The 13,406-nt window shown below is 44.4% G+C and overlaps 5 non-coding genes and 1 pseudogene across 5 annotated transcripts; all 6 read right to left on the bottom strand.

Moving 5' to 3' along the window:
• Window positions 1-470: 470 nt before the first annotated feature.
• LOC142703237 (U2 spliceosomal RNA) lies at window positions 471-661 on the bottom strand. Its single transcript, XR_012867457.1, has one exon. It is a non-coding gene; the product is annotated as a U2 spliceosomal RNA (small nuclear RNA).
• Window positions 662-1,955: 1,294 nt separating this feature from the next.
• Window positions 1,956-2,146, bottom strand: LOC142703236 (U2 spliceosomal RNA). Its single transcript, XR_012867456.1, has one exon. It is a non-coding gene; the product is annotated as a U2 spliceosomal RNA (small nuclear RNA).
• Window positions 2,147-3,440: 1,294 nt separating this feature from the next.
• Window positions 3,441-3,631, bottom strand: LOC142703235 (U2 spliceosomal RNA). Its single transcript, XR_012867455.1, has one exon. It is a non-coding gene; the product is annotated as a U2 spliceosomal RNA (small nuclear RNA).
• Window positions 3,632-4,925: 1,294 nt separating this feature from the next.
• On the bottom strand, window positions 4,926-5,116 carry LOC142703232 (U2 spliceosomal RNA). The gene has a single exon (XR_012867454.1). It is a non-coding gene; the product is annotated as a U2 spliceosomal RNA (small nuclear RNA).
• Window positions 5,117-6,410: 1,294 nt separating this feature from the next.
• On the bottom strand, window positions 6,411-6,613 carry LOC142703233 (U2 spliceosomal RNA; annotated as a pseudogene).
• Window positions 6,614-12,915: 6,302 nt separating this feature from the next.
• On the bottom strand, window positions 12,916-13,107 carry LOC142703238 (U2 spliceosomal RNA). Its single transcript, XR_012867458.1, has one exon. It is a non-coding gene; the product is annotated as a U2 spliceosomal RNA (small nuclear RNA).
• Window positions 13,108-13,406: the final 299 nt, after the last annotated feature.

Here is a 13,406-nt window from a genome sequence, read left to right as displayed (position 1 = left end):
TCACATCCACCTAGTGTACACAGGTAGGTCCATTGTGGCGGGTAGGCGGCTGGCTGCTTTAATGGCTGTTTGCTGTTCCCCTACTCCACTCCACTCCACTATTTGACTGTGGTGCTGCATCAATCAGTGGCTGGCTCAGGTGCAGCTCTTTAACTTACCTAGGAGGGAGGGAGGGAGGGAGGGCGGAGAGAAGACAAGGAAGGTGAATGAGCTGTTCCAATGTGAAATGCCGGAAACACAGAAACACAGAAGACACACACACACACACACACACACACACAACAAGAGGTGGCAATGTATTCATTAATTGCATTTAATAAATGAGCTCATTATCACACATGACTGTACAAATGCATTGTCCAACAGGTGTTGAAATAATGGGATTAAAAGGGGAGATCCCTTCAGAAAGACAGAAACAATGGCAAAGAGAAAAAACACTTTTGGAATCTGATTTTAGTCAACACATAAGGGAAGGGTGCACCGGTCCTGGAAATACTGCAATACCAGGTCAATGCGTGGAGTGGACAGAGCAAGCTCTATTTCCATCTCCCTGTTCTAAAAATCCATTTAATATATGGTCCCCAGATAGGGGACGTATCAGATATTAAACTGATAAGAACAGATACTACACTTGATCTTAGCCAAAAGGCCGAGAAGCGATAACCCGAGCGGCCCTTGCCTTGCCCGAGCCTGTCCCATACTGCTGTTCACCCCTTGCAGCGATTCAGCCTACTCCTAGGCAATTCCATGGGGCCCTGCAGGCTCACACACATTTACAGCTACTAAGCGGGAGGTGAATAAAGGCCGGAGAGGAAGCCAGACAGGATTTGCTTCTTTTGCTTGCACCACAATGCAGTGCTGAAAGAGGAGGAATCTACATAAAAACGCCTTCCTGGCAACGCCCAAATGCCCTCCTGCCATGCAGATAAACACTGGCAGCGGCAGCAAGTGCATGCCCACAGCCACCCCTTGTTCCTTCACACCTTGTATCAGCTTTAATCCAGTCCTGTGCTGCCTGCTGAGCAGCACTGAACAACACTGCCTGGGCCCAGGCTTTTATCTCTGAGGCAGGCCCCATTATGATGTCAGAAAGCTGGCTCTGGAATCCTGAGGGCTCCACTATGACACGTGCAAAGTTCCGTCTGAACTTTATATAAGACTGTGAGGCTCAGTCAGTCACTCAGTGTTGCCTGAGAGGGCAACACTGCAACAGCCGGCCGCCAGGCTGTCTTTTTTTTGCACATTTATTTGCCTCCAGGAGGCCACAAGAGGGAGACAAGGGACTGCAAAATGGAAAATAGGCATCCACCAACTTTACAGACAACTTCTCTTTGCTCCTACAACCTCCATCCTTGCACAGTTTGTTATTCTTCCAGGTAACATAGTAACAAATCCAAATTGCTGCTCTCTTTGTAGGCAAGCAAGGGTTTGTTGCAACTGCAATTCTTACTTCTTCTTGAAATGTAGGGACGACAGTACATTCCATCACATCCACCTAGTGTACACAGGTAGGTCCATTGTGGCGGGTAGGCGGCTGGCTGCTTTAATGGCTGTTTGCTGTTCCCCTACTCCACTCCACTCCACTATTTGACTGTGGTGCTGCATCAATCAGTGGCTGGCTCAGGTGCAGCTCTTTAACTTACCTAGGAGGGAGGGAGGGAGGGAGGGCGGAGAGAAGACAAGGAAGGTGAATGAGCTGTTCCAATGTGAAATGCCGGAAACACAGAAACACAGAAGACACACACACACACACACACACACACACAACAAGAGGTGGCAATGTATTCATTAATTGCATTTAATAAATGAGCTCATTATCACACATGACTGTACAAATGCATTGTCCAACAGGTGTTGAAATAATGGGATTAAAAGGGGAGATCCCTTCAGAAAGACAGAAACAATGGCAAAGAGAAAAAACACTTTTGGAATCTGATTTTAGTCAACACATAAGGGAAGGGTGCACCGGTCCTGGAAATACTGCAATACCAGGTCAATGCGTGGAGTGGACAGAGCAAGCTCTATTTCCATCTCCCTGTTCTAAAAATCCATTTAATATATGGTCCCCAGATAGGGGACGTATCAGATATTAAACTGATAAGAACAGATACTACACTTGATCTTAGCCAAAAGGCCGAGAAGCGATAACCCGAGCGGCCCTTGCCTTGCCCGAGCCTGTCCCATACTGCTGTTCACCCCTTGCAGCGATTCAGCCTACTCCTAGGCAATTCCATGGGGCCCTGCAGGCTCACACACATTTACAGCTACTAAGCGGGAGGTGAATAAAGGCCGGAGAGGAAGCCAGACAGGATTTGCTTCTTTTGCTTGCACCACAATGCAGTGCTGAAAGAGGAGGAATCTACATAAAAACGCCTTCCTGGCAACGCCCAAATGCCCTCCTGCCATGCAGATAAACACTGGCAGCGGCAGCAAGTGCATGCCCACAGCCACCCCTTGTTCCTTCACACCTTGTATCAGCTTTAATCCAGTCCTGTGCTGCCTGCTGAGCAGCACTGAACAACACTGCCTGGGCCCAGGCTTTTATCTCTGAGGCAGGCCCCATTATGATGTCAGAAAGCTGGCTCTGGAATCCTGAGGGCTCCACTATGACACGTGCAAAGTTCCGTCTGAACTTTATATAAGACTGTGAGGCTCAGTCAGTCACTCAGTGTTGCCTGAGAGGGCAACACTGCAACAGCCGGCCGCCAGGCTGTCTTTTTTTTGCACATTTATTTGCCTCCAGGAGGCCACAAGAGGGAGACAAGGGACTGCAAAATGGAAAATAGGCATCCACCAACTTTACAGACAACTTCTCTTTGCTCCTACAACCTCCATCCTTGCACAGTTTGTTATTCTTCCAGGTAACATAGTAACAAATCCAAATTGCTGCTCTCTTTGTAGGCAAGCAAGGGTTTGTTGCAACTGCAATTCTTACTTCTTCTTGAAATGTAGGGACGACAGTACATTCCATCACATCCACCTAGTGTACACAGGTAGGTCCATTGTGGCGGGTAGGCGGCTGGCTGCTTTAATGGCTGTTTGCTGTTCCCCTACTCCACTCCACTCCACTATTTGACTGTGGTGCTGCATCAATCAGTGGCTGGCTCAGGTGCAGCTCTTTAACTTACCTAGGAGGGAGGGAGGGAGGGAGGGCGGAGAGAAGACAAGGAAGGTGAATGAGCTGTTCCAATGTGAAATGCCGGAAACACAGAAACACAGAAGACACACACACACACACACACACACACACAACAAGAGGTGGCAATGTATTCATTAATTGCATTTAATAAATGAGCTCATTATCACACATGACTGTACAAATGCATTGTCCAACAGGTGTTGAAATAATGGGATTAAAAGGGGAGATCCCTTCAGAAAGACAGAAACAATGGCAAAGAGAAAAAACACTTTTGGAATCTGATTTTAGTCAACACATAAGGGAAGGGTGCACCGGTCCTGGAAATACTGCAATACCAGGTCAATGCGTGGAGTGGACAGAGCAAGCTCTATTTCCATCTCCCTGTTCTAAAAATCCATTTAATATATGGTCCCCAGATAGGGGACGTATCAGATATTAAACTGATAAGAACAGATACTACACTTGATCTTAGCCAAAAGGCCGAGAAGCGATAACCCGAGCGGCCCTTGCCTTGCCCGAGCCTGTCCCATACTGCTGTTCACCCCTTGCAGCGATTCAGCCTACTCCTAGGCAATTCCATGGGGCCCTGCAGGCTCACACACATTTACAGCTACTAAGCGGGAGGTGAATAAAGGCCGGAGAGGAAGCCAGACAGGATTTGCTTCTTTTGCTTGCACCACAATGCAGTGCTGAAAGAGGAGGAATCTACATAAAAACGCCTTCCTGGCAACGCCCAAATGCCCTCCTGCCATGCAGATAAACACTGGCAGCGGCAGCAAGTGCATGCCCACAGCCACCCCTTGTTCCTTCACACCTTGTATCAGCTTTAATCCAGTCCTGTGCTGCCTGCTGAGCAGCACTGAACAACACTGCCTGGGCCCAGGCTTTTATCTCTGAGGCAGGCCCCATTATGATGTCAGAAAGCTGGCTCTGGAATCCTGAGGGCTCCACTATGACACGTGCAAAGTTCCGTCTGAACTTTATATAAGACTGTGAGGCTCAGTCAGTCACTCAGTGTTGCCTGAGAGGGCAACACTGCAACAGCCGGCCGCCAGGCTGTCTTTTTTTTGCACATTTATTTGCCTCCAGGAGGCCACAAGAGGGAGACAAGGGACTGCAAAATGGAAAATAGGCATCCACCAACTTTACAGACAACTTCTCTTTGCTCCTACAACCTCCATCCTTGCACAGTTTGTTATTCTTCCAGGTAACATAGTAACAAATCCAAATTGCTGCTCTCTTTGTAGGCAAGCAAGGGTTTGTTGCAACTGCAATTCTTACTTCTTCTTGAAATGTAGGGACGACAGTACATTCCATCACATCCACCTAGTGTACACAGGTAGGTCCATTGTGGCGGGTAGGCGGCTGGCTGCTTTAATGGCTGTTTGCTGTTCCCCTACTCCACTCCACTCCACTATTTGACTGTGGTGCTGCATCAATCAGTGGCTGGCTCAGGTGCAGCTCTTTAACTTACCTAGGAGGGAGGGAGGGAGGGAGGGCGGAGAGAAGACAAGGAAGGTGAATGAGCTGTTCCAATGTGAAATGCCGGAAACACAGAAACACAGAAGACACACACACACACACACACACACACACAACAAGAGGTGGCAATGTATTCATTAATTGCATTTAATAAATGAGCTCATTATCACACATGACTGTACAAATGCATTGTCCAACAGGTGTTGAAATAATGGGATTAAAAGGGGAGATCCCTTCAGAAAGACAGAAACAATGGCAAAGAGAAAAAACACTTTTGGAATCTGATTTTAGTCAACACATAAGGGAAGGGTGCACCGGTCCTGGAAATACTGCAATACCAGGTCAATGCGTGGAGTGGACAGAGCAAGCTCTATTTCCATCTCCCTGTTCTAAAAATCCATTTAATATATGGTCCCCAGATAGGGGACGTATCAGATATTAAACTGATAAGAACAGATACTACACTTGATCTTAGCCAAAAGGCCGAGAAGCGATAACCCGAGCGGCCCTTGCCTTGCCCGAGCCTGTCCCATACTGCTGTTCACCCCTTGCAGCGATTCAGCCTACTCCTAGGCAATTCCATGGGGCCCTGCAGGCTCACACACATTTACAGCTACTAAGCGGGAGGTGAATAAAGGCCGGAGAGGAAGCCAGACAGGATTTGCTTCTTTTGCTTGCACCACAATGCAGTGCTGAAAGAGGAGGAATCTACATAAAAACGCCTTCCTGGCAACGCCCAAATGCCCTCCTGCCATGCAGATAAACACTGGCAGCGGCAGCAAGTGCATGCCCACAGCCACCCCTTGTTCCTTCACACCTTGTATCAGCTTTAATCCAGTCCTGTGCTGCCTGCTGAGCAGCACTGAACAACACTGCCTGGGCCCAGGCTTTTATCTCTGAGGCAGGCCCCATTATGATGTCAGAAAGCTGGCTCTGGAATCCTGAGGGCTCCACTATGACACGTGCAAAGTTCCGTCTGAACTTTATATAAGACTGTGAGGCTCAGTCAGTCACTCAGTGTTGCCTGAGAGGGCAACACTGCAACAGCCGGCCGCCAGGCTGTCTTTTTTTTGCACATTTATTTGCCTCCAGGAGGCCACAAGAGGGAGACAAGGGACTGCAAAATGGAAAATAGGCATCCACCAACTTTACAGACAACTTCTCTTTGCTCCTACAACCTCCATCCTTGCACAGTTTGTTATTCTTCCAGGTAACATAGTAACAAATCCAAATTGCTGCTCTCTTTGTAGGCAAGCAAGGGTTTGTTGCAACTGCAATTCTTACTTCTTCTTGAAATGTAGGGACGACAGTACATTCCATCACATCCACCTAGTGTACACAGGTAGGTCCATTGTGGCGGGTAGGCGGCTGGCTGCTTTAATGGCTGTTTGCTGTTCCCCTACTCCACTCCACTCCACTATTTGACTGTGGTGCTGCATCAATCAGTGGCTGGCTCAGGTGCAGCTCTTTAACTTACCTAGGAGGGAGGGAGGGAGGGAGGGCGGAGAGAAGACAAGGAAGGTGAATGAGCTGTTCCAATGTGAAATGCCGGAAACACAGAAACACAGAAGACACACACACACACACACACACACACACAACAAGAGGTGGCAATGTATTCATTAATTGCATTTAATAAATGAGCTCATTATCACACATGACTGTACAAATGCATTGTCCAACAGGTGTTGAAATAATGGGATTAAAAGGGGAGATCCCTTCAGAAAGACAGAAACAATGGCAAAGAGAAAAAACACTTTTGGAATCTGATTTTAGTCAACACATAAGGGAAGGGTGCACCGGTCCTGGAAATACTGCAATACCAGGTCAATGCGTGGAGTGGACAGAGCAAGCTCTATTTCCATCTCCCTGTTCTAAAAATCCATTTAATATATGGTCCCCAGATAGGGGACGTATCAGATATTAAACTGATAAGAACAGATTTTTTTTTTTTTTTATTAAACCATTCAGGTTTTTTTGAATAAAACCGAGAACTGTAGTTGTTCAAACCACCTCTCTATTTTTCAAAAAATCTCATCACTCTGGTTCATTATTTTATTTTTCCATCAAATACAAGATAAGTCAAACAAAATTCCTCAAACTAAATACCTCCATTTTAACATTCGCCATATCCCTTCCGCATCCATACCTTTTTCTAGATCCCATTTATAATAAAAATACAATTTAGCCAATACCATACTAACCACATCCTCCATCTCAAATACTTCTCTTTTATACACATTCAAATTCCTCGTATTCCACAATACCTCTTTCACACAAGTCAAAAAAATCCACAACACTCTATCCTTTTCACTACCCAAACTACACAAACCAAACAAGACAATTTCATACGTCAAACTCTTCAAACCAGTCAATTCTTCGCACAACCCACTCAACTTTTTCCAAACATCCTTTGCATGCTTACACGACCAAAACACATGACTCACATCCTCATCATCCCCACAACCTTCTCTCGGACACCTTTCAGATGCAACCAAACCTCTTCTTTTCTGCACACTCCTTACAGGCAACACTCCATGTACCGACATCCATAACAAATCTTTCTGCTTATTTGACACATCATACGTAACAATCTTCTTCCACACAGACTTAGACTCCATCGAATTCAAACCATTTACAGAACACATCACATTATTCATACACATACTTCTCACAACATTCTTTTCGCTCAAAAATCTCTCCATTCTTACATCCTCTAGCTGGAACTTTTTAATAAATTTTTCAACATACAAATACCACCCTGTGCACTGAAAAGCAATTGGTTTACATAAATTACGTTTTTCCCACCTTAGACGCTGAATCACCGTTCCAGCTAGATACTTCGACATTCTGGAAGCCTTGGATTCTTTAAATAAAAGCTCTACAAAAAACCGTACACAATTAATTCCAATGAAGATCTCCAAATTTGGGAAATCAAGGCCTCCATTTCGTCTGCTTTTCATTAGAATTTCTCTCTTTGCCTTCTCAATCCCGCTCCCCCATAAAAAAAGGAACAAAACTCTATTCACTTTTTTTAACATATCAACAGCAGGAGGAAAAACCAGAGCAACATATAAAATCATAGGTAGAATAATACTTTTGACAATTAAAACCTTCCCCGAAAAAGAAAGATCCCTCATTCTCCACATTTCCAACTTTCTCACAATCCTACCACCTAACTCATCCCAACTTTCTCTCCCTTTCAACTCATCATCAAACACAATACCCAAAATTTTCACACCATCCACCTGTTCCATATCAGAATCACTCACTCGCTCATTACTGAAAAAAAATTTAAATTTGCTCTTACCCCAATTTATTTTAAAAGCAGACGCAATACAAAACATGTTTACAATCAACTTCACTCTGGACATATCATACACTGAATCACACAATACACAAATATCATCCATATATCCCAAAGCTTTCACACGTTTTCCATCACACCCGGGCACCACCAAACCTTTCACAACCTTATCATTTCTAATCATTTGCAACAATGGTTCAATCGCACAAATAAATAGGATGGGAGACAACGGACAACCCTGTCGCACACCAGACATAATACTAAATGATTCGGAAAAAAACCCATTCACCTGCACACAACTCTTTGCATTCGCGTATAAATTCTTCAACAAACTCACGAACTGAACCGGAAAACCCATTCTCTCTAACACTTTAAACAAAAACACATGCGCCACACGATCAAACGCTTTCTCAAAATCTAACGCACACACAATCACCTTCTTATTCCGACCCTTACAATCCTCAAGCATATCCCGCACCAACGCCATATTCTCATGCAATTTCCTTTTTGGTACCGCACATACCTGATCCTCATCAATCACACACCCAATCACATTTCTCATACGATTCGCAATCAGCTTGGCAAAAATTTTATAATCCGTATTCAGCAAAGTAATTGGTCGCCAGTTTTCTAAACGCCTCTTATCTCCTTTTTTATGCAACAGAACTACCATACCCTTCTTCATCACATCACACATATTCGTCCCAGAAAACAACACTCTCATAACATCTATAACATCCTTCCCAATTATGTCCCAATATTTCCCATAGAACTCAGCTGGTATTCCATCGATCCCTGGAGACTTATTTTTAGCCATACTTCCCACCACATCCTTTATTTCACCATCCATAATCTCACCAAGCAAAGACTCACATTCACTTTCAGGAACAAAATTACACACAATATCCAGAAACTCCTCATCATCACCCAAATCACACTTCTTCACATCATACAGTTGTTTATAAAAATCAGACACCACATCAATCACATCCTTACCAAACACCTCTTTATCATCCTTATCCAGTAACACATTCATTCCACTTTTTCCACCACACATTTTTTTAAAGAAAAATCTAGTACATTTCTCGTGATTATCTCTAACCTCCACCTTAGACCTAAATATTATTTCTTTCCCTTTTTCTCGGAACCACTCCTTAATATCTTTTTTTGTTTTTTCCAAATCGTGTCTTACATCCATACCCAAATTTTTACATTGATGAAGGAACGTCATCCGCATGTTAAAGCGTGAATATTGCAATCTTTTCCTTCTCGCTCTTCTATATCCTATCTGTCTAAAAAACCCACCAATCTTTTTTTTCACCCATACCCACCATTCACACACATTAGAGAAAGAACTTTTCTTTCTAGCCCAAAAACCATATTTTTCCCCAAACCTAGTTTTTACCCTTTCATCACACAGAAAACTGACATTCATCTTCCATACCCCTCTACCATAAAAGAAATTATTTATAACAAAAACCCCCAACAAACACTCGTGATCTGAAAACCACACTCTCTCCTGCGTATAATCTACACATTTCATTGCAGAGGTAGAAAAAAAGAAAAAATCCAGACGAGAATCCGTTCTTCCGTCATCGGCATGATAGGTAAATGGACCTGGTTTCCTGGTGACAGCGTCCTGCAAAGCAAAGTCCTGCAAAATTTTATTCCACAAAACTCCAGTGACATCCACATTAGACTCTGTGGACCCAGCTCGGGCCTGCTTCTCCAGGATACAGTTAATGTCACCAACAATAATGACAGGAACTTTACCGTGTAGAAAAAATTTTAAACTATCAAAAAGTGCCAACCTATCAGTTTTCACAGCATGGCCATAGATATTGATTAGCCTAAACTGCCACCCCTTATAGGCTAGTAACACGCAGACACATCTTCCTTCCTGTATAATTTGAGTCTGTTTGATGACAAACTCATTATTTTTGAAGAGGATACCAATTCCATCATTCCTATTTGTGGAAGAAAAAGACCAAATTGCTTCCCCAAACTTCCATTCTTCTTTCCTGGGCATTTTTGATAAACCACATTCTTGTACGCAAACAATGTCACTGCCCTTAGAGGCCAAAAAGTCCAGGACTGCAGCACGCTTGTGAGCAGAGGAGAACACCCGTACATTTTGTGAGACAATTTTTAATCTCAAAGACATGCGGGCATAGTATGGTTAGTGCAATGGAAAGCCATGAAAAACCAGAACATATCACGTCCCAGGGAAATACATCGCTCTTTCCAGATTCGCCACATTGACTTCACTGAGGAAACCTTCCCCAGGAGAGCTGGGTACTTCTGAGGCCACCTCAGATGACTTAGGGCTAGAACTAGAGTCACTGTCCAACAATGAGAAAGGATTTGCATGAGCCGAATCTTCCAACAAGCCTATCTTCAGTCTCTTCACCGCTTTTCCAGACTTCCCCCTTTTTGAGACAACTTTATGGAAGATTTCCGCACTAGTGGCACTAGGCATCCTGGCCTCCTTCTCGTCCTCCTCCGATATTGACCACTCCACTTTAGCTGAGTCTTCCATTTTTGACTCTGGGCTAGAAAAAGACAAAATTTGCATACTTGCACCATCATCAGGGGAAGCACACCCAATAGGTGGCGCTGTGTCTTCACCTTCCATAGGTATAACCCCAGGTGCTTCATCAACACTTTGCTCTGCAGGAGGGACCACACCCAACTCCATGCTGTTAGTATGTGAGGTTAGAACCTCTCCTAATACAGCTTTCCCTGGGTCCTGACAAGCAGACACAGAAACACTGCCAGCAGGCTCTGAAATTTCCTCAGAAGAGGCAGCAAGGGAACTTGTTGTTCTCACCTGTCTGCCCCATGTTCTTCTCTCTTGTCCTAAGAAAGGAAACACCTTTGGACATTTCCTACAGGTATGGCCAGGCAAACCACAAATATCACACCTGGATGGGGAAATACATGCACTAGCCTCATGTCCGGTTTCCTTGCAATTTCTGCAAACCTTGCCTTTACATGCATCTTTGGTATGCCCGTAGGAAAAACATGATCTGCAAAAGCATGGCATATCTTGGTAATACAGATACCCCTTATTACCACCAATTGAAAAATTAGCAGGAGGATTCATCACTCCTCCAATACAGCTGGAGTCAGGTTTCAGCCTGACCCAGTACTTGATATCACCATTGAAAACTCCCCATAGATTCTTCTGCTCCACACCACCTCTAACATGGGTACAGTAGTGAGCTAAAAAGGCCCTGACCAGCCTTCTATCCAGAAATGGGTTATACATGTGGATGGTAATACATTTCTCCACTGCTGAAAAAAGAGGTTGCACTTCAATAGATGTTAAAGCCTCATGCATGTGTTTCTCCTTGAGCAACTGAAAAACATTTAGACAGTAGGCGGCCTCAAAAAAGGATACATCATACGTAGCAATATTGCTGAAAGCTTGGATACAGAATACCTCTACCAACTTAACTCCAGCCAGGTCCAGAAGGATGTTCTCAATGATGTGCCCAGTATCCACTTCGTCTCTCCTCTGCTCTTTTACCACAAAACGAATAGTATTCCGCACTGCTGCCATCTTGATATGGAATGCCCAACGGCACGGTGATCGCTCCCAAAAACGTCGGAGAGGACTCCACGAAAGACCGAACCCCCGGCCCAGACCAGGCAATAAACCTGATCTGAGCCAAAAGGCCGAGAAGCGATAACCCGAGCGGCCCTTGCCTTGCCCGAGCCTGTCCCATACTGCTGTTCACCCCTTGCAGCGATTCAGCCTACTCCTAGGCAATTCCATGGGGCCCTGCAGGCTCACACACATTTACAGCTACTAAGCGGGAGGTGAATAAAGGCCGGAGAGGAAGCCAGACAGGATTTGCTTCTTTTGCTTGCACCACAATGCAGTGCTGAAAGAGGAGGAATCTACATAAAAACGCCTTCCTGGCAACGCCCAAATGCCCTCCTGCCATGCAGATAAACACTGGCAGCGGCAGCAAGTGCATGCCCACAGCCACCCCTTGTTCCTTCACACCTTGTATCAGCTTTAATCCAGTCCTGTGCTGCCTGCTGAGCAGCACTGAACAACACTGCCTGGGCCCAGGCTTTTATCTCTGAGGCAGGCCCCATTATGATGTCAGAAAGCTGGCTCTGGAATCCTGAGGGCTCCACTATGACACGTGCAAAGTTCCGTCTGAACTTTATATAAGACTGTGAGGCTCAGTCAGTCACTCAGTGTTGCCTGAGAGGGCAACACTGCAACAGCCGGCCGCCAGGCTGTCTTTTTTTTGCACATTTATTTGCCTCCAGGAGGCCACAAGAGGGAGACAAGGGACTGCAAAATGGAAAATAGGCATCCACCAACTTTACAGACAACTTCTCTTTGCTCCTACAACCTCCATCCTTGCACAGTTTGTTATTCTTCCAGGTAACATAGTAACAAATCCAAATTGCTGCTCTCTTTGTAGGCAAGCAAGGGTTTGTTGCAACTGCAATTCTTACTTCTTCTTGAAATGTAGGGACGACAGTACATTCCATCACATCCACCTAGTGTACACAGGTAGGTCCATTGTGGCGGGTAGGCGGCTGGCTGCTTTAATGGCTGTTTGCTGTTCCCCTACTCCACTCCACTCCACTATTTGACTGTGGTGCTGCATCAATCAGTGGCTGGCTCAGGTGCAGCTCTTTAACTTACCTAGGAGGGAGGGAGGGAGGGAGGGCGGAGAGAAGACAAGGAAGGTGAATGAGCTGTTCCAATGTGAAATGCCGGAAACACAGAAACACAGAAGACACACACACACACACACACACACACACAACAAGAGGTGGCAATGTATTCATTAATTGCATTTAATAAATGAGCTCATTATCACACATGACTGTACAAATGCATTGTCCAACAGGTGTTGAAATAATGGGATTAAAAGGGGAGATCCCTTCAGAAAGACAGAAACAATGGCAAAGAGAAAAAACACTTTTGGAATCTGATTTTAGTCAACACATAAGGGAAGGGTGCACCGGTCCTGGAAATACTGCAATACCAGGTCAATGCGTGGAGTGGACAGAGCAAGCTCTATTTCCATCTCCCTGTTCTAAAAATCCATTTAATATATGGTCCCCAGATAGGGGACGTATCAGATATTAAACTGATAAGAACAGATAAGGTTTCAACAAAGTTTTTTATTGGCAAAAATAATATATTTTACAGACTTTTTTTTAAAATTGAAACCACAAGATAAAATCAATGGCATAATACATGAATATTCATACATTTAAATGAATACAAAAGTAATAATAATAAGACCAGTAATACAGATGTTATAATAAAAGTACAGAACAATAGCAGGATAAAATTTATACAGGGCATAAAAGACATAAAAGAATAAAACCATTTTTATTTACAATGTTATAGTATTCCACATTTGCAAACACCACATGGATGTTGCTTCTTTTACCCCTAGCTGCTTTTTGTCCCTAAGATAATAAATATACATTTCA

The sequence above is a fragment of the Rhinoderma darwinii genome, unplaced genomic scaffold (assembly GCF_050947455.1).
Source record: "Rhinoderma darwinii isolate aRhiDar2 unplaced genomic scaffold, aRhiDar2.hap1 Scaffold_2642, whole genome shotgun sequence".
In the NCBI taxonomy this organism is placed as follows: domain Eukaryota; kingdom Metazoa; phylum Chordata; class Amphibia; order Anura; family Rhinodermatidae; genus Rhinoderma; species Rhinoderma darwinii.
Note: the sequence above shows the minus strand (reverse complement) of the source record. Positions and strands in the feature narration are given on the sequence as shown.